Source organism: Stegastes partitus, unplaced genomic scaffold, assembly GCF_000690725.1.
Source record: "Stegastes partitus isolate 25-593 unplaced genomic scaffold, Stegastes_partitus-1.0.2 Scaffold374, whole genome shotgun sequence".
Lineage (NCBI taxonomy): Eukaryota > Metazoa > Chordata > Actinopteri > Pomacentridae > Stegastes > Stegastes partitus.
The window spans coordinates 269951-292333 of NW_007578105.1; the positions used below are offsets into that span (position 1 = coordinate 269951).

A 22383-nucleotide genomic window follows, 5' to 3' on the forward strand; every position below is an offset into this window, starting at 1 on the left:
AGAGAGAGAGAGAGAGAGAGAGAGAGAGAGAGAGGGAGGGAGGGAGGGAATGACTGCAATACTCCAGATATGCATAATGCAAATGACATGCATGTCAAATAGCAAAACAAACTGACAGTGACAGAACAATGGAATAGCCAGAGAGCGGCAAGTCTTGCTTGAGCGGTTGTTGGAGCCCCTTCTGTCCATTTCCATGGGAAGAAACCATTTTTCTGTTCCGTTCAACTGAAAGTTTACTTTCAGGAGATAACTGATATCACTGTGCAAATGTGACAGAATTCAGATAAGTAGTGTGATGGCAGAAATAGTTTATCCATGACTACCAGTTACAAGTCTGGGTTGATGCCGTTCATGGAGCACATAATGTGTTGTTTGACAGAACAGAATAGGCAGCACATGCACAGTCACAAACGGTAATCTCGACAGCTTCCCTCAGCCACACAAAGCTTCAGTAGCCATATTCCTTTTCTATTGGTCAAATGTCCTGATCAGCTTACAGTTTTAAACTCTACAGTAAGAGAAGATTAATTAAACTTCATTCACAATTATCGCAAACTTACACAATACAGGGAAACTAAATATTCTGTTGTGCTAAATCATGGTACCTATATACTCTTTACGTAAATATGTATCAATGACAAAAATGGCAAATTACAAAAGCTCCACATACTGCAGGAGATAACTAGTTAATATATGGGTTCCATCCAATAAAAGTTAAAAAGACATTTCCAATAATCACTTAATATTTTAAATAAGTTTGAGTGTTTGCTGCTTTTCTTCTATGATCTCGTTATCTTTTAGTCTTGAATTGTTCAAGCAGAAAAAACATGTCATCTGAAGATGTCCCTTTTTTTAAAACAGTTTCTAATTAATTTTTTTTTTTTTTTAGATCAAATGATTAACTAACAACTCAGGAAAATATGTGCTATACTAATTTATGATGAAAATAATAGTTGGTCAGTTGGTCAAACATAACAGTTTCCTCGGTTCCTGCACTTGCTATACAGCTCGTAGCTCACTTAGCTATTAACGCTGCTAAATGAAAAGGCTGCTCACATCTCTGGCTTATCTCCTCTGCAACCCCCCCTCACTCTGCTTTTCACACTTTCTATTCTTTCATGCTTTTGTTGAACTCAACATTAATAACACCTGCACATAAAGACTTTCATTAAAAGGGACCCGGCTTTCAGTTCAGCACAAACAGAAAAAAGCTAAATGGCAACATGAAGTTAAACATGCACTTAGCATGAGGAAGTAAAACAGAAAACATGTTTACAGGTGTTTACAGTGGCACACAACCTACAGTGTCTGCATGTGTGTTCCAATACGGAAATCAGGTGAAGGTTTAAAAACAGCTATTGAGTAGGTTCAGAACAACAATCTGGCAACATAAGCTCTGATGAGAGAAAATCCACCGGCATTAAACTCAATATGTCAATCACTTGTATTCTTCTGTTCAAACGGGTGCTTTACTTAATGTTAAACATGTGAAAATGACTGGCTGGAAGAGAATGGTGTTGTATTGACAGAGAGAGAGGCAAAGCAGCAGGCAGTCAGCCACTCTGTTCTGCTTCACTGCAACATGGGAGGGAGGCCAGCGTGGACACACACAAACACATGCACACACGCACAGATGTAAAAACACACATACGGCCATGTACACACAGGCAAGCACACACTTGTACAGATGAACACAGTCATATTCTCTCCCTCTCTCTCTCTAACACACACACACACACACATACACACACACAGACAGACACACACACTCACACACACACACACACACACACACTCACAGTGCAGCAGGTGAGGTGCCAGCACATCACAGCGCTGCCATTTTTCAGTGTCTTGCTCAGGGAGAAGCGCTCTGACATTTTATGAAGCACTCTGCAGAAATCAGCAGCTTGTAATGGCGGCTGGACTGTCACTCCTTTTCCACTCTTCACACTCCCTCTATCTCCTTTCCTCACACTGCTTTTAAGATATTATCTTCCTCGATTAGCATAATCTAATCAATTTTGCAAAATTGGCTTTTAATTACAAAGAACAATCCTCTGTCTTCTTAGTCTCTCTTTAGGCTTTTGTGTTTCCCCCCAAAAAAGTCAAACTAAGGCGAGAAGTAAAACACCAGTGAAAGGTTAGAAAATGCTACCTATCACACTCAAGTTAGAGAAAAGAGTAAGACTGATTGCTGAAGGGCATAAATGGCAGAAATATCAGAAGAAAATACAAGTCAAGTGGAGTCTTAGGGCTTTCTGAAAGAACATTTTGGCGTATGGCAGTATGACTTTAATTTGACATGATGCATCACCAGTCTGTTAAATTGTCCAACACTTGAGTAAAGATGGTAAAGTAGTTGTTTTCTCACATCTTTATTTGACCCTTGGAAACCTGGCTGCTGATATTACTGTACGTGCTCACTGGAAAGGTCAAATGATTAGAAAACCAGCTGTTAAAAATGTCCTCTGCATAAGACCAGAGATCTATAACTATGATTAACTCTCTGGCATGTTGTTGTGCCTGACAAGCTCTCTGTTGAGTAATGATTAACAACTAGTGACTCTACAAACCGCTGCAAGCACATTAACACAATGTTTACATTAGCCAGACCCTTATTGAAGCCATTACCGCCGTAGCTAAGCTAACACTCGTCTTCAGAAGCCCAGTAGCCGGCAGCCTGTGGCCCGACAATTTACAACGATGACAAAGCTTGGCAACCGTGCTCTAAACTTTACCTCCAAAGTTTCACTCAGGGCCAGTACATTTTAGAGTAGCTCAGAATAGTATGCCCACAGGAAAAAAATGTGATTCAACTTGAAAGATGTGGGAAGTGTCAAGGCCAAATCTCTCAGTGTAGGCTACGCTATAAACCTTAAACTAAGCCGATTTCATTAATGTGACATTAGCATTTGTAATGAGAAAAGGGGAAAAAACCCTTGGGACATCTTTGTACTGTTTCAAAAACTACACACATGCATGCGTATGCCCACGCACACACGCACACACACACACACACATATGCAAACATAAACACACACAAACACATAAGCTCCAATATCAGGCGCTAATTTACATCCATATTACACAAGAATCACAAAATGCAGCCAAAGCACAGAGGAAAGAAAATGTTGTATGTGCGTAGGTTTTATAATGAAATATCACAGCTTAGTTTCTGTAAACTAACTGTGACAGTTAGTCCAACCTTTACTGATGAACTGAGCAAATAATTCCAGTCAAATAAAGCTTGGCATTCACTCCCACTCTATAAGGCTTCAGATAGAAAGGAAGGGAAAAAGACGATATCGAGAGCAAATCTTGAACGAGCTTATCACTTTTTTTATAACTTGCCAGCAGAAATCTACAGTGCTCCCCAAATAGGAGATTTATCACAACACTCCTTGTTTATTTATCAACAAACCATTGCATACATTGAGCTGACTTGTTCTGTATGTCCATTTTCAGACTCCACAGAAATCCTGGCAAGATTCTACATGCTGATTTGCAGGATAAGCGACTGTAAGGTTTCAGAAAAGTCCAAGTTTCCGAATTGACTAAAGTAGCTTCAGAGACTTACAAATGGTACTGTGTGATTAGTTATTTTTGCTGCTTTTTGTGTGAGACAGTAAGTAAGTTAAGGCCTACTGCCCTGAAAATAAAGCTTGGATATAACATAACAGTGACACAGTATGCAGGTATGGTATTTATAGAAAAATGTGCCACTTTTCTATATCTGTAAAGCTAACCTTTATGATGTGCTAAGGTGGCACAACATCCACAGCAACTGTTTTTATGTGTGAATAAATATAACCTTTATTTATTCAGACAGTCAAGATCCCTTCTGCAAGAGAGAGCTTAAAGAATGCAAGTTATTTCCATTCACTGTTACTGATGGATCACATGCATTGCAGTGTAGAAAACCTCTTGAAGAAATTGTGGATGAACATACTGTATATGACTGAATATTTTATCAGATGCATACAATTTTCACATTTTAATACATTTAGTATAAAACATCGTGCAGTGGTAGAAGGTACACAGACGTGTTAACTATAATGAAAAAAAAGACAATATAACAACCACATTATATTTAAGACGCATAATATAACAACCACATATCACATGAGAGATGCGATTAAGTCAAAGTTATGATAACAACCTAAACAGTGATGTAAATTACATTTAAACAAGAACCAGCAGCAAGGTGTCACTGCATCATTTCATTATTAACTAGCTCATTAATAAAAGATCTAAACCTGCATGTGTCCCAGTACCGTTTTATAACAGGCAACTAGCGACTTGTAAGCCTTTGGCTTTGGTTTGTATCCAAAAGATTTCTCAATTAGACTCATAATTTCTTTGCTAAGCACTGAGATGCTTACTGACTGCAGTGACAAGAAGCCTTGTAATGATGTTTGCTGCCCCCAATAATGAAAGTGGTCTATAAACACAGGATAAAAGCAGCTTTGTCTGGATTTACAAGACTACAAAACTAACAACTTTTTTGGAGGGGGGTGGGCTGACATGCAACAAAGGCTCCCATTCAAAATTAAATCGAAGAAGTTGTGTGTGCTTGGTATGCATCTTAGACCACAGATGCATCAGGGCTCCCCAAATGCTGTATATTTTCCCATAAGCTAAAATCTGTTGCTGACAGATTTGTGTTTTCTGTTTATATGACAGCAGAAAAAAAAAAATGTTGCAATGTTATGCAACTTGCCAAAATGCTCTCAGCTGGCAAGCATGCAACAAGCATAAAGCCATTTTCACTTGTTCCCTAATGTTAAGGTAATAAATTAAAAGCAAAATGTTTATTCACCATGCATTGGGAATAATAAAACACACTATTAATCAGTTTTTAGTTCCATTGACCCATTCATTGGTTAAAATATTTGTTTAAGTATAGTGCCATAAAAGTAGAATATGGACGTGTTGGATTATTGGTATTTTTGTTGTTGCTTTTTGTGACACAAACATACTCGCCCACACACAATCAAGGAAAGGTGGGAAAATGAAAAGGATAAACATTATTTAATATTTTAACCAAACCAAAATCAAAATATTATTACACTGTAATGTTAGTCAAGTTATTTATTTTAATTATCCTTGTCAATTAACTGTAAAATCTGAATATGAGAAAGTGCTACCAAACACCAAGAAAGGCCCACTGTGCTTTTGAAAAGAGTCTCTGACTTGCCTTAAATGAGACAAGTCAAGGAAATCCACAATTCAGCGAGCTGAGATTAAGACCAGAACTATACAACATTGTGGTCACCACAAATTGCCTGGAGGCATGCATAATGTTACTTTGACATGGTTTGTTCTTTCTTTTCCTTTTTCTCTGTTATTGTGACATCTGAGTCAAAGCAGTTCTAAAAAAAAAAAAAAGCTGGTCTCAAAAGATTCGATGAATGATGTTCCCAAAGTGAAAATGTCATTGTCCAATCCTTCTGTCCTTGTTTCTATGCCCCTGCTCACCTTTTCATCATTGTCAAATGACAAAATCAGGGCAGCATGTAAAAAACCAGCAACACATACAGAATATTATATCTGCTTGTTTGTTTCACATCTAAGGAAAAAAAAACATAATTCTAGCTAAATACTTTGCAAGGATGACAAAAAAGTTTTCTTTCACTGCAGTTCGAATTGTGATAAAATATGACATTTTAGCCCCTGCATACGGAATAAAAAAGTAATAAAGGAGTATCATAATGGGAAACAGCTTCACTCTACCATTTTCCAGTATCACCTTTCTGTTGCTCTATCCAGGACACTTTTTCTCCCCCCTGGGGGCAAATGTAGAAGACCCTTTTAAAAGTCCAGCTGTGCCTTTAAAAGAGTTTGTCACACCAGCAATGGGGTGCTTTGAAATGCTGTGCAGAATATCCACAAAATAGAGCTCCTTTTTTCCTGTGACATGGCCCGATTTCTTGTGTCACCACACTTCCCCTGCGTGATTTTCTATAAAAAGTCAAAATATTTGAGTCTCCATTGTTGACTCTGTCAAGCCCAGCTTTGACATTATTGCACCGCAATCACACTCCCACAGGTGGATACACACATGACTACTAAAGACACACACACACACCGAAACTCACAGTTACCTGTGTTAGATTGAGCGTCACCGCTGTGTCACGCTATCTTTTCATGTGAAACTATATCCACAGGCCCGTCCTCTGGATCCTAACACTTCCTAATAGTTGAACCAATCACAAAGCTTGCCATCAGCCCCTTTTTTTCTGTTACCTGATAATATTTCAGGAGGAGCTTAGGAGAGCAAAAAATAATAGCTTTGGCTCTACATGAATGTCTGCTTGTGTTTGGTTTGTGCGTATCTGTGCCTATGTCATGACGAGTAGATTCCTTGTGTGGTGAGGCTGAAACCAAAGCTGCCTGGGCCTGTTGTTGATAGCTGTGTCTCACCCACTCACTGCCCCAGAGGGAGTCAGGACCAAGACCACTGCTCAGGGTCTGTCTGTTCACACACATGAAACACGGGCTTGGATTACACAGGGCTCAAATATGACTCATCCCAAGAAGAGGGTGGAGGACGGCCCTCTGTGTTGTTTTGCACAAATGCACGCACATACACAGGCACACATTGCCCACAATGATAGCTACATCACAGGCTCAGAGAGAGGACCTTGTGGTTCCACACACCTGCCAAAGACAGATGTTAAGAATAAATCAGAGAGAAGCTTGCAGTGAAGAGAAACTCCACACTGCTGTAACTCCACTAACTCACTGCACAGCACACTAACTGGAGAGCAAACAGCTGCACATGACAACACACACCAGTGATGAAAGTAACAATAGCATACATGCACCTGACATGCATACAGAGAGAAGCTACATCAGGGTAAGAGAGGTTGTATTTTTCAGTTTCTACCTCACAGCCTCTTCTCATATTTTCATGTTCTTTAGCACTGTTTTACTGCTGTGTAACCAGCTCCCATCCTCTGGAGCTGAGGGTGTTTAAGTGCAATTGTTCTGGAAGAAGCCGAAATCCTCCAACGACAGACAAACAAGTCACAACAAGGCTGAAAGCGGTGTGGGTGGTTTGGAGAGGAAGCTCTTTTTTCCGCTGCTGACTAGGTGAATTTCATGATTTCTTCATTTAAATATAGCACCACTGGGTTAAGAAGAATCAACACACTCACAAAGCCTGCCCTTTAAGTAGATGTGTTGCACAATAATATGCTCAAAAAAATCTATTTTAGGGGACTGCGACCTCTAAAAGCATAATTTAAACACCAACACAGCATCATCCTACATCCTGTCAGTCACTGTGGCACACTTCCTGGTTCCAGAAACCGTGTGTCATAAAAAAGAAAACTCAGATGTGTTCACACAAGAACATAGCTTTTGTCTATGCTGGCAGCCAGTTCTATGGGTATCTTGTGTCACTTTTTTTAGCCGTTGTAGTCTAACAGGCTGGGAGAGGCAAAGTGGTCTGTGTAAGTGTGTGTGTGTGTGTGTGTGTATGGGTGTGTGTGTGTGTGTGTGTGTGGATGTGTGTGTGCACATGGTATGCATGTGTCATAAACAGACACCCTTCACGCTTTGTGGCCCAGAAACAGGATAAAACAGTAAGTTAACCAGCAGCGCATTGACATTATCTCTTCCTTGCTGTCCTGGAATGCCAGCCTGCTGTGAAACTCCAAATATGTGGCGTCCTGTCACACAAAATAATGCGTCTATGTGTATCTGTGTGTTTGTTTGTGTGTGTGTGTGCGTGCCAACTTACGAAAGAAGAAGCGAGTGCGGGTGTTTTTGCTTTGTCTATCTGCATTAAAGGTACAAGGCCAAGTGTGAATGTCTAAGTCTAAATACTTAATCTTCAACTACTAGAGACCATGAGGCTTACAAGGACTATGAAATTTTGTTGGTAAAGATGTTCAAATCCAAAGCAGGCAACAAATAGTATTGAAATCTGCAACAAAAAGGCGACAAATGTGTACACAAAGAGTGGCAGTGGATTTTTTTTTATGTTTGATTTAAGAAAGTTTGCTCCTGTCCACGCTTACAATCACTGGGCAAAATAAAGCCCAACTCTGGCCCTTGTGATGCCGATGAGTCTAACATCCATGACTCAAGAGGTCAGGCAGCCCATCCAGGCTGAGCGTTAGGGGTTAAGGGGATGAAACCAAGTGTGAAATGTGAGAAGACAAGCCAACATGGTTTCTCAGGCAACAAATAGGAAGGCGACAAACATATCTCAGTGACTGCGAGGAACGTGAGGTATGTTAGGAAGAAAGACTGGCACATCATCCATGATTCATACGAGTGCAAGATGGAAAAAGAATTAGAGTGGCTTTTTGAACTGGCTGAGTTTAGACATGTTAATCAGTAATAGTCTGTTGTACTTCAGACGGGAGGAGTGTGAGCACATGGGTGTGTGAGTGTGTGTGTGTGTGTGTGTGTGTGTGCGCGCGTATGTGTGTCTGGCAAGTCCAACGCTACTTGGATTTGAGCTGGTTGAAGCAAGAGAAAGCTCCAGACCAAGAGATAATCCATCTGGACTGCTTCCTTACAAAACATATGGAAAAATGCAGAAGCTTTTTTTCCTTTTCCGCCCACAATAGCTATTAATATCTTGCAAAGAACATTTGCTCATGCCCCACTAAGGACTGGAATTCCTGCTGAAACACAGTCATCGTGGAGGATTACAAAGAGGTGGTCAGGCATTTTCACACACTCACCATATGTATTTACTGTGTGGAAAGATGAGCATATTGTCCCATAAACACATGAACTAAGGGGTAGCACTCAACATATTATTCACACACAGACACACACATACACACAAGCACACACATTTAGGTAAACTGAAGTGACGTAATCTAAACGGTCGACATGACTTATTCTGCTCAAGCCATTTAAACAAAGATAGCCCTTCTTTGCCGCTTTGAAATTAATTTTCTCAACTATCAACAAGAACCCCTAAATAATCACACCAACTACCTGACAGGAATTGTCCACAGCAGCGCCAGAAACCTGTGTTAAAATGACAGCTCTGTAAATTGTTTTAATTATAGCCGACACAGATAACAGCCTGTGGAAACATCAGCCTTTTCTTCAAGTCCTCTGCAAGATTCAAACATACAGTAGGCTATTCCCTGAAAATCGCAGTTGTTGTGTGTGTGTGTGTGAGGGCGAGTGTGTGTGTGTGTGCGCGCGTGTGTGAATACAATATTCATTTTGCTGCAGGAGGACAATCTATGCATAACAATGAGAGGCGCTAATGAAATCAGCCATCAACCTGCGATACATACATATTAAAGCAGGACCTCAGAGTGTCATTCGCTTAGTGCATCATTTGTTCCCACTCATTTTTTTCGCTATGCCACCTGACCTTTAGAGTATGTACCCCCCCTCACTTCTCCACGCTAAAAATAGGAAGTGTACCTGCAGTACTGTGGCATTATGCATACATGCATGTGTGTATTCAGCGTTACACGGACATGACAATACATTTCAGAAATGCACGCAGCATTGATTTTGCGGACCAGGAGCAGAGAAAACATGCTCTTTTTGGGATATATATAGAGAGAGACAACTAATGTTTGATTGTTCAAAGTTTGGGCATCTGGCAACCACCTTTTAACAGATGATGTCAGCATTACAAATGCTAACCACTGTCGTAGTTTTACCTTCAGTATAATGTCATATCATCCCAACTGCCAGGGAATCATGCTCCTCCCTTCCCTCTAAGCATGCTTCACAGCTCTGGTCTCTCTGTCTCTCCCTCTCTCTCTCCCTAACCCCCACCCCCACGCTGGCAGGGAAATGGATCCCTCCACCTGACAGTGGCCATTTTGAGCCTCCTCTCCTCTCCTCTCTACTCCTGCTTCCTGGTAAACAATGGGAGAGGGATAATTGATCAAACAGCCAGGGAACCCTCCGAGCAGGGGAAGGTCACCGCCCGCCAGCCCAGCTCACTAAGGAGAGGGAGAAAGGGGAGGGGAGAGGAGATGTATGTGTGTCAATATGTGTATGTGCATTTGTCTGTGTGTATATGTATGTGTGTACACACATGCATTGCAACTATGAATGTGTTTTTGTGTGTGTGACCAAAAAAAAAAGGACACAGAGACAGAAAGTAGTGTCTGTATATGTGTGTGTGTGTGTGTGTGTGTATGTGTGTGTGTGTGTGTGTGTGTGAATGGGGGGAGGATAAGGGGGGGTGGGGGGTCTTTCTGACGCTCTTGAGCTGCCATTTTTCTTCCCTGACAAAGACTCCATCTGCCACAGAGCCATTTGCTGCCTCCCGAGTCGGCAGAGCATTCTGCACGCCGCGTTCACCTTGATGTCACCTCTACACAGCTCACGCCTTGCTGACGCTGTACACACACACACGCATGCACACGCGCGCACACACACACACACACACACACACACACTTAAGCACACAACAAAACACATTACTTTTCCTCTTGCACACGCAAGGACGTATATGCTCATTGTCTCCCACTCACAAACAAACACACACTTTCAGTTTCTGTCACACATACTATCTTTGCACGCTCTCTTTCTCTCTCACACACACACACACACACACACACACACACACACACACACACACACACACACACATATATTGACTGTGTATGTGTCTAGGCAGCGGCCCTCCCTTTCCTCTGCATGGCTGATATCACTGTGCAACCATCAGCGCTGTGCATTGTGGGAGTGTCTGTTGGGGCAGAGAGACGCGACAGGGGCTGAGGGATTCACACGCCTCTGAAAGACAGCCAGAGGGAGAGAGAGGGAGGCAGGAGGGGAGGGAGGCAGAGAAAGAGAGAGAGAGATACGGAGGGGGCCGGTAACTGGAAATGAGAGATGGCATTTTAAAGAGGAAGCTGAATTTCACCTGCAATTACCGTAGCTCCGGGGCACATGGCTCGGTTAAGAGACATTTCATTCCAAAGCCACCGCGTATAGCTGCTGCACTGAGCCCTGAGAGGCGCATAAAGAAGGAGGGAGAGAGAAAATAGAGTGGTGGAAAACTCTCTTCTGCCCAAGATGGCCCTCAGCAGATGCAGTGATGAAAGAGAGGAGGCAGCTAGGGATGTAACTGGTAAATGAAACCTAGCAGAAAAAAAAGGTGGAGAGGAGAGGAAATGAAAGGAAAGAATAAGAATGAAACAAAACGAAAGGAAAGGAAACGAAAGGAAACAAGGGCAGATAAAGAGACAGGGGAAAGAAAAAGGGTATCTCATTCAGCAGGCCCCAACTCAGCCATCTGCACACCAGACCAGACAGCTGAACTGGGCCTCAGAGAACACACAAAACACACACAAACGTATACACACACCGAACAAAGAGCACATCAAATCCAATAAACACAGATACTCACACTCTCACAGTTAAGTACAGGGAAAACTGGATGTGTTTAATGATTAATATCATTCTTAGTATTCGTCCTCCTCTTTCCATGAAACCTCACTCTCTCTCTTTCTCTCTGTCTCTCTCTCTCTCTGTCTCTTTCTCTCTCTCTCTCTCTCTCTCTCTCAGAACTCCAAATCAAGCCGTAATGGTTTCCCTGAGGCTCAATGTCCTGGCTAGTTTCACCAGGCACACTGCTGTGTTTCATAGAAGAAGTGTGACTGCACAGAAACAGTAATGAGCTCTCACTGGGAGCTGGGGGCCTCCTGGCACTGCTAATGGGTCCTCTGGACTGCAGCTGTATCCAGGTTACAACCTGGCCTGGCTGACAGGCCCGGGGACGCACAGGCCCAGTAGGGACAAACTATTCCCAGCCACAGGCACGCATTATAAGCACAAACTGCGTCCATATCAGTGGACTATGTGTTTGTTGTGTGGGTGTTTGAAGTTGGGGAGGAGGAAAGAAGGTCTGGGGAAGAGGGGGTTAGGGGGCAGGAAGCTGTAGAGGATGTCAAGAGACAAGGGGCCATGGCAGAGACAGAGACCAAGGAATAAAGACAGATGAGGAGATGTGGTTTGGCCATAAACGCAGCAGATAGACCCAATAAACCTAGAGGCTTTCATAGGGCAACAGCTGGCGTCGGGTGAGTGTGTCTGCGTGTGTGTGAGAGAGAGAGAGAGAGAGAGAGAGAGAGAGAGAGAGAGAGAGAGAGATACAAAGTGTGTGTGCGTGTGGTCCACTTAATTATCTCCATAAAAGAGTAACCTTGCAACACTGACATGCACGCACAAACTAAGTACAGAAAATAATAACAGCTTGCTAATAATAATTCTACTAATGATAACCAAGTACTAATTGTCATATTAATACACTTGGCTAAGCTTCAGAAATTAAAGCAAAACTACCAAACACAATAAGCAAAGCCAGCACGGACATTTAGTATAAAATATAAAATACAACTACATACAAAGGAAGTTTTAACCTTTAAACCCAATGAACCATGTGAGACAACAATGTCGTGCTGATATATAGACACACGTTCTTCAACGACATTCATCACAATATCAACAACTTGGCTCAACAGTAAAATAAATAACTAAATATGTATTAGATCCAATATTTTACTCAGGGTGAGCCTGATGTGATTGGTAGATTGGTAAGTAAGTGCAAGCGATGGCAAAGGCTGGATCATCACTGTGAAACAGGCATTAGGGCTGAGTCCAAGGAGCTCAAATTGCAATCCTGTTTGTATGCAGCTAAAAGGTTTGTGATGCATGGGGTTTAAAGGTCTACTCCTAATGTTTCATAAATTACTGGTATACAATTATGTTGCATTATGACACCCAAAACTCAGCATTGTGTGTCCAACATCTCCCCTCTACTACAACAAACACATTAAAACACACACACACACACAGACAGACAGGCAGACACACAGACCACTCCTGTTGTTGCCCTCTCTGGGAAAGCTCACAGCTTGGCTTCTTTAGCTCCTGTTTTGTCTGGGCTCCATTCAAAATGGCCCCCTCATGACCACGCACATTATGGTCCAAGCAGGCAGCCCCTGAGTGGACTGAGGCTCCCTGGGTGCAAGCAGTGATTCATGGCACAAGGGTCTGTAAAAGAGCAGCCTCGCCCCACGCTGCAGCCCTTCATGGGGACAAGGAGAGCAGAGGCTGTTTGGCAGTGGGGGTGAATCAAAAGTCTGGCTACAGGATTGAACCCTGTTGAGACCATGCGGGCCAAGGGAGGCAGAAGGGTCAGTGTTTTCTTGTGTGTGTGTGTGTGTGTGTGTGTGTGTGTGGAGAGCATGAGTGAGATTGAAAGCGACACAAAGACATGGATGGGTAAGCTCAAACTAATGCTGGAGTGTGTCTGTTGAATCTGCGCTGCTCCCTATCCCAGGGAAGATCTCGCAGTAGCTTTTTAACAATCTTAGCTCCGAGGCAAGTACAAAGTACTAAATGTTTAGGCGTTATCTCTAACACTTCCCCAATCTAACAGAGCACCAGTTTAAAGGGCACTGGGAAAAAGACACTGTGAGAAACAAAGAGGGCTCATGAATAAGAGCTGAAAAATGATAGTAGTTGCTAGGATTGATGAAACCCTATTCAGGTTTTGTGACAGGCAGCGAGACACACAAATTCTTTCCCCTCAGGCTAGAAGGTGTAATTTCCCCTTCCACTGTCACAAGAGCCATGTAAAAAATTATCTATAGCTCAATGACTGACTGCTTCGAAGTAATTCCAAGTAATTTGTGCATCTATCTATCTATCTATCTATCTATCTATCTATCTATCTATCTATCTATCTATCTATCTATCTATCTATCTATCTATCTATCCATTTGTTCCTACAGATTGAGGTACTCAGAATAGAAACACCGGCATGCTACTTCGTTGTAACACACGGTGGGATGCGGATGGAAATGCTGGCCCCACAGGACACACACGCACACATACACATAAAGAACGGACTGCTGTGGGGCTGACGCAAGACTATCTCTGTCTCACGTGTCTCTCCCCTACGGCCGCCCGCTGCTCCTGACCTTCGAGATGTTTTTCTCTCTCCTTCTCCCTCTCCCTTTATTCCTCTCTATTTCACACTCGCACAACGCACACACACAAACCCTCACTCACTTACACGCACACTCCCTCCCTCCCTCTTTTTTTTTTTTTTTTGCACACCTCCCAGCCACTCAGTATTTTGTCATTAAAAAGCATTGCATTTCAAGCTTGGATCAAGCAGATGGGGCTGCGTAAGCATTGCTGCTCCTTCACGCAGCACCTTGGCTTAAGTACAGATATTTCACATGCATTACAGCACTCTCTCCCCCCCCTTTAAATGCATGCACACAAACAAGACATGCGAGCACGCACATGCACAACCTTCCTGGAACCGGAGAATCAGCCCGGTTGTGGATGGCTGCTTCATATGGGTAGCTCAGTTGTGTAATGCCTGGCTGATGTAGTTGAATACCTTAAGACATACTCTACAAAACAAGAACGCTAAACAGCAGACACGAATATTGTCTTTTTGCAAAGAAAGAATCATTCTTATCCTAACATATTTAGTAGTACTTTTCTGTAGACCAGTGGTTTGTGCCTTCTGGTGGCAAAACAGTGACAGAAACACTCACATAAAGTTCAATGGGTTCATAACACACGCAATTACACACACACACGCATGCATACGTGAATGTAATATAATTATATCTTTGTGCCATCAGACACATTTCTCTGTCTTTTTTTCATTTTCTCTCACTCTCAACATTTGCATATTCCTTTGGGTGTTTGAGTTGAGCAGCTCTTTCCTTTTCCCTTCTCTTGTCTTCCAAGCAACAAATGTCAGCTAATTACACCATAGCTGTTTGGATGAGCTCCATCTTTCCCTGTGCTCTGCTGTGCTTGTTCTCTATGGGGCTGCAGGAAGAGTCAGGCAGCCAAGACACCAGTTAGGAACAGCCAGCTGTGGGGGTTGAGCTACAAGGCTACACCCGCTCGAAATTGATTCCCCAAGAGAGGACTCATCAATACTTATCACAAATGATACAACCAGCTCACACCAACCTGCAGGGGATATAATGTATCATTCACAGCCAGAGATGAAGCAGTAACGGTTGGACTTGATAGAATCAGGTCTGGTAACACACAAGGCTAAAAAAGACAGGCACAGGCAAAACGAGTATTTCCCTGAGCTCTGCATTCAGTAGGAAAAAAAAAAAGTCTTATAAAAGATCCCATTTGATCTGGTGACACACTCACACTCACAGGCAAAGGGCCATCAAGTCAGGCAGGATAGAAAGTGCAAGTCATTGTCTGTGTATGGAACAATAAACTGCCACCTTGGTGTGTGTGAAGTGAAGCCTTGAGGACGCAGCCGCGCCCCTGAGTACAGCTTGCTCTCACAAACAGACAGAGTGAGAAAACAGAGTGAAAAAGAAAGGAAGAAAGAGAGGGCCAGAGAAAGGCGGCGATTAAAGCTGCACAGACACATACAAAACTAATCACAATCCCAGATCCTAACCTAGAAGCACTGTCAGGCACAGTTAACAACCATTTACATTCAGTGTTGGGTCTGAACAGATAGCAAACTCAAAGGATGTTTATTAGGCGCGTACGTTTCATACAAATATTCTGATTAGAATGGGAGAAATCTAATTAATTGCTTGATTCACTGAATGAACCCCGAATTTGTAATGTAATCATAACAACTGCTTTTCAAGGGGCTCTTGTTAAATTTAATTGGGGGAGAAAAAAAACATCCTCTTTCACTGAATGAATGAAAATCAAATTAGGCCTGAAACTGGAGGAGTCTGCAAGTTTGTTCTGGCGTGCTATAAAAAAAAACCTGTAAAAGCAGAAGTGTGTGACAAAATATATTTTAAAAAGTCACGCATCAACTATTTTGTAACACACAAACATATATCGGGGGCACAGAGCAAAAAAAAGAGATCTGTGAAAACTCTTTGGTGTACTGTGTACTCACTGTTACAGATGTCTTCAGCTCTTTGACATAACTGCTGTAACACCTGGGGAAAAAGCAGAAACAAAAGATCACTGTGGTTCAGATGAAATATATAATCTCAGACAGGAATGACGTGTCTTCAGCATTCTTTGTTTTATGTGACAGTAAAATGATTAGATTACATGCAGTATTACAATAATCCTGCAAGTTTTTCTTCTGATAGGCTGAAAAAGGGGTTATAGCCCCTAAAACTACCTGTGGACCAAAGTTCCAGCTACACAGGTTGGTACTGTAGTGGTTTTTAGGCACATCAAACAGAAACTATAGTGACGTCTGAAACACAGCTGTGGTTACACACACACACAGACACGGAAAGATATTCACACCCACAAAAAGTCTCTTTCTCCCTGAGCCCTTTCTTGCAAAACCTGTTTTTTAGAAATGGATCTAGACATTGGAGCTTTGAGTGCGAGGATATTTTCCCTAAACACAAGACAGTTCTTGCAGAGAACCAAGCCTTACCAGCGTTCTCACGCCCATCTCTCATGCATTGTCTCTAAGGCCCTCCTGTGCACTTACAGCCTGAGCTTAATCTAAGCAGCTCACCATAACAGACACCACCCTGCTTTGTATATCGCACAACAGCGAGCAAACACACAGATTTTACAACTTTCATTTCCGCTGATATAACTTATTCCTCAATATAAATAATGCCTGAAGAAGAATTTCAGATGGCACGTCAGTTACAACTTGTGTCAGCATGGTCAGGTGGTATCAAAATACAGCACCAACTTCAAGCCTCATCATACTCTTAGACACAGTACAGCAGACTCTGACAGACATTTCCAGACACACAAGCACACAAGCAGTGTTGCAGCATGTGTGGGTAGCTATCTAACAAGGTTTTGTTGTCAGTAAACACATCCATCTGGTCAGCAGCAACAAAATCAAGTCTGGTGGATGCTTCATCAGCATGGATGTGGTCAGATATTACAATAATATATTTCTGTTTTAAAAAGTTATTGGTTTTCCTGCAGAGTTTTAGCCATTTCAGTAAATGTCACTTGTTGAAATGAGTGCCATGGTAAAAAAAAAAAAAAAAAGAAGACATGGGTGTACTATGAGCCTAAGTGATTTTGTCTTCCAGATGCCCTCCAGTCATGTCAAAGTGTGCAGCATGTAAAGCTACACGCATCTGTCATTATAGTCACATTTATCACAGAACAGGAATCACCTAGACTGACTGTGTTTATAGGAACCGAACTGATCGAACTGTAATGGTTCCCTTCATTATCTGCACTCGTACGCAGGCAGACAAATACACACATGCACAAACTACAGGCACACACAAATACTTTGATAACTCATCGCAGTGATAATGATAACAGAGAGCCAGGTAGGCTGAATTCATCTTCAGCTTTTTCATAAAGGCCTATTAGTGGATGATTAAAGGATCTCTGCTCACAGGACTTCAGCTCGGAAAATGATTTGCCAGCCACGAGGCAGGTGAATTACACTGGATAAGAAAGCCAGTGCTGTCTGCCATCATTTGCCTGACTGAGAATCAGGCTGTTAGTCTATTAACCTCATTTTACTGTAAGATCTTACCAGTTTTACATCAATAGCAGAAGGATAAAATATCACAAAACACACACTTCTATCCTGCGACTTAACACCTGAAGCCTTATTCAACCGTAATGTCTGCATAAATCACATCAGTTGCAACTAACAATTGTTTTCATCACCGATTAATCTTTTTTAGTGATTTTTTTGCATATAAAACATCAAAAAGAAATAACAAATTCCCATTTAAATCTTTAAAAGGTTTAAGATGACATTACGAAATTCCTTATTTTGTCCACCTGACAGTCCAACACTTAAGACATTTAGTTTACTGCTATGTTCAACAAAATTGACATAAAATATATATCAGTTACTACAATGGTTGCTGTCAAGTTTGTGTCAAGCAAAAAATTAGTCAAATAATTGTTTGATTGAAATATGATATATAAAAACTTGAGAAGCAAATACATTGTAGGAAAAACATGGAAATGAATTATCACACAAGCAAAATAAAAACAAAACATTCACCTTGGCAATAATTCACAAGTAAGAATCCTTGTTATCATGTTTCTGAAAGCAATATAGGTTGCAAAAGTAACACATATTTCTGCCCTAAGTAATATTAATGAATTTATTACTTTTTGAGTAACAGTCTGCATGTCAATCTAATAATAGCCATTTCTACCAGGTAATTTCCATCTAATTAACTTGAAAGGCCAAAAATAAACAAAAACCAGGAACTATCTGCAAAGTTATAATTACCTGCATTTATACTCCAGGCGTGCTTGCACACGGACAGTGTACAACCGACTCTTTCTGAATTGTTTGATTTCCTTAATCTACCTCCTTTGCCTCAGCCAAACAGATGTTGACTTTACTTTAGGATTCATACAAAAGCTCTCAGGCATCTGCACAGGGTTAAATACTAGGGTCACACTTTTTGTGGAAAGAAAGAAAGAAAGAAAGAAAGAAAGAAAGAAAGAACGAAAGATCTCACACCATCTTTCATGAGAGCCCTTTTTTTTTTTCCAAAAACATTCTGTTGGTTTTCGAGCATGGAAAACAAGTGTACTCTGAAAATATACATATTGAGATTGGCCTAAAATCCCTTGCTTTTTAATATTTGATGCCTTGTTAGAAGAGCGACACTGGTGAGGTGTTTGTCTCTGTTGTCTCTGCTGATCTCTGGCACACCGGGCCCTGTGGGAGTGAGTTAGTGAGACTTGGCCGCAGACATTTTCCTGAAGCCCCCAGAACAAAACAGGCAAGTCTTGACAGTCTGTCCGCCACCGAGTCGTCACACAATCAGTTGCAGGAAACCAATCCCTAAATAGCAGTGATTCATCTCTTCATCACACACAATGCCAGTACACAGTGCACAAAGAAGCTCTCTCTTCCTCTCTCTCTCTCTCTGTCTTACCCTATCTGTCTCAACCCCTTCCCCCCCCCAGTGTGGTCTCTCATGCTGCTTAAAAATAAGTGCTTCTCCCAGCTTTCTTTGCCCTGTGATTTACTGGCAGTGTTTAACTGCAGGGCAGCATCTTTTATCGTTACATGATCTGGGGCTGAAAGCTGACAAAATGGAATCTCTGTGCAAGTACTTTTGTATGTGAGTAAGTGTATGTTCAGGGCAGGGAAGGGATCGAGCGGAGGAATAAAGAACTTGTGTGAGAAACGTTTGTCTAAGTGCAATTCAAATCCCTCCAGCCTCCTGGTGCTGTGCGTCTGTGTGTGTGTGTGTGTGTGTATGTGTGTGTGTGTGTGCGTGAATATATGTGTGTTTGTCATTCCACTAAATGATTTCTTCCTTGACTTGATGGAGCAAGTGCCATCTCAAGGGAACAGGTTACACCACACACTGAAGTAAAGCGCTTTGAGACTGAAGAAAAGCTCAGAACATTAGTGCAATCCATTTGTGAGAGGTAGAATATATATATATGAAACACCAGGCTTGATTGTGTGCTCCTTTTTTTGTCTGTGTCTGTACGCATGTTTTTGTGTTGCAATGATAACTTCGCTCCTAATGGCAGAGAGCCCATTGCTGCATTAGGCAATCCACTTCCATTTCTTGCTTTTCCTTTTGCAAGACAAATCTCTTTCAGCTATGTAGTCACACTGGCCTCACCGCTGACTGTCCGGAGTTGCATTTCGATATCAGTATCAGTACAGTATGCGACCAGATCATCACCAGTGGATAATCAGGCGAGCACAGGCCTACACAACAGGTTCAGCGTATCGTTACAGCCTTGATGATCCATCAAGATGACGTGTGAAGGTCATAGTAGCCGTGACCAACACAGCTGTCACATCTCCTCCCAGCACCCTCTTGGCTAACTGGCCTTCCAAAACACTCAGCACAAAACATGGCCAACTGGGGAGCACAGGGTCCAGGGCCAACAGAACATGCCTATAACCCAGGCTGGGCTCGTATCATGACATGATTACACTCCTTACAATAATACAAGACGTGGCAGAGACGCAAATCAGAGCTTGAAACGACATTGCAACTATGGCAGGGAAACCGTTGGCCTAATGTGCAATGAAAAACATTATGATCTATTAGTACTGGCTTTCAAAATTTAATTCAACACCTGATAAAGCCACAATTTTTAAACGACTACCAGCTCTGTTATACAAGGGGAAAAGGATACAGTGGAGCTGTGTGGAGAGCAGATGTGAATCCACTTTGATTTCAGTGCCTGTGTGTGTGTGGAGCTTCTATTAAATGGATCTGCTGTCTCCTTGATCAAGGGAGTCAATAAAGGGCCAGTCCTGTCAAACCCTCAGGGGTAAGTGTGTATGCACATATGTGTCCGTGTGTGTTCATATGTGTGTATGTGTGTGTGTGTGTGTGTGTGTTTGTGTGTGTGGGTACGTGTGTGTGGTTGTGTGTTATGGACAGATTTTGAAGTACTCTGACAGGTGAGTGATTGAGTGCTTTCATTTCCCTCCAGCGACAACAAGACATGCACACACAAACACATGCGTAATACACACATGCACACATACACACACGTGTACACACATGCACACACACACACACACACAGTGGAGGATGGAGAGAGCAAGAGAGAGAGAGAGAGAGAAAGAGAGAGAGCTGTTGTTTCCTAAAGGATGCTGCTCCTGCTTGCATGCTTAAATTAGCTCTAAATGTTTGGATTACACACGGGAGCTCTCACAGAGGATTTAGCAGCCATAGCCTAGAGTCCAAGGGATGTGTGGATGTTTCCATCTACATCCACACACACAAAAAACATGGCCTTATACAGATCACAAACACAAGTCACTCACTATATCCAGTCAATCCTTGACGACACAATTTAAGTTACATCCATCCAACACAGACAAAAGATGGAGGGATGCTAAAAGCAACATGGAGCTTTAAATGGGGTAAACAGGAACAACACATGCTACTTCATTCATCAGGTTTTTTTTTCTATGGGGAGACAGTGTTTTCTCATTACACTTTTTTAAAGAGTGCAGTCTTGGCTTCTGTTGGTGGGGGGAGGATAGGGTATGCTTGCAGACGCAGAGACAGGGAGAGAAAAGAGAAGAAAAAGAGAAGGGGAATGAGGGAGGTCAGCGCCCCCAGTCTCAGATAAAGGCCCTCTCCCTCCCTTCTGCCTCAGCTTTCGAAGCCCCTGCCAGGATCGAGAGGCGTCTCACGTTACAGCTGTCTCTCAGTGTCATCGTTCAGAAAGAGAGAGCAGAAGCGGGAGAGAGACAGACAGACAGAGAGAGAGACAGACAGAGAGAGGGAAAGCGGGACAATGCCACAGACCGAGCGGGGCTAGGCTTTCATAGCTGGACAAGAGAAAAACAACAACAGCAGCAGCAGCAGCAGCAGCAGCAGCAGGTTCAACTGAATGAGGAAACCCTTGTGATTTGGCTGCCTGGTGCTGTTTTTAATAAGTGCTGTTAATGCAACATAAATTTTCACTACAATGTAGAAGCGTTTTGAAATCACTGAAATGTGCTTTGACCTTTTCGAGACAAATTATTTCGAAATGTAGTGTGAAGAGCGCTAGTCAGATCATTTCCTCCACACCACCTGGGACTAACTGAACACTGACAATTTCCTAAGAAGAGAAAGGGGAAATAATTTTTTTTCAATACCTTGTTTTGTGTGCAATAAGAACAGAGAAAGAGAAACGCACTATACTTAGAGATAACAGCGACTGTAGGAGTGCGTGCTATAGGGCTTCTGCGGATTAGACATCGCTGAGTTGCTTCTCTACACATGAGTATCCCTTTTTAACCTTAAAATGCTAAAAACAGCAGCTTGTCCCAGGTCCAGTAATGACTAATCCAATGACTGCTTGCATTTTCAGCCTGCACCACTAACAAGGTAAGGCCATATAGGTCAGTTCTGAGTTAAGGTAGGCTGAGAGTCAATACTCTTTTCTTTTCAGCAACTTTTTGTGGAGAGAAATAGAGGATACTACTCAAATCCCAAAAACTTTTTGAAGGAAAAGGTGCTGCATATGCAGATTTTTACTACAAACCATAGCGCTTACACAGTCTACACAGCCAGAGCTGATTGTATCAGTGTGTTTTACATAAAATGTCGTTCTGAACAAATACACATATAGCTGTGGCACAGCTCAAAACTGCTTTCCTATTTGTTTTTCTCTATCCCTGTCATTTCTCATGGCGTTACGTAGGAGTTAAATATTTTAAATTCTGGCTTAGCTCGGAGCAGGCTTTGCCAGCACAGCTAAAATAAAAAGCCTTTGTGGCAGCAGTGACCAGATTTTAAATGCTGAAGAAGATCAATAAATGGGGGCTGTCGAGGCACAATCTCATGCATTTGTGTGTATATCTGTGAGCATGTGTGTGTGTGCGTCCTGTCCCTATGCATAAATGCCTGCGTTCTGACAGCAAGTGTGTGTATGTCAAGATGCTTGTGTATGTTTGTGTGTTTACGTGCATCTTAACACCCACCAAGGCTCATAGCTCCCCTGCCT

At 42.2% G+C, this 22383-nt stretch overlaps 1 protein-coding gene across 15 annotated transcripts in view; it reads right to left on the minus strand.

The window, feature by feature from the left end:
* baz2ba (bromodomain adjacent to zinc finger domain, 2Ba) overlaps positions 1 to 22383 on the minus strand; it is a 67056-nt gene that overhangs the window by 38545 nt on the left and 6128 nt on the right. For all 15 annotated transcript variants that reach the window (XM_008284815.1, XM_008284817.1, XM_008284813.1 and 12 more), the window contains exon 2: positions 15875 to 15917. The gene's annotated coding sequence lies outside the window, so the exon portion shown is untranslated. The remainder of the gene's footprint in view (positions 1 to 15874; positions 15918 to 22383) is intronic.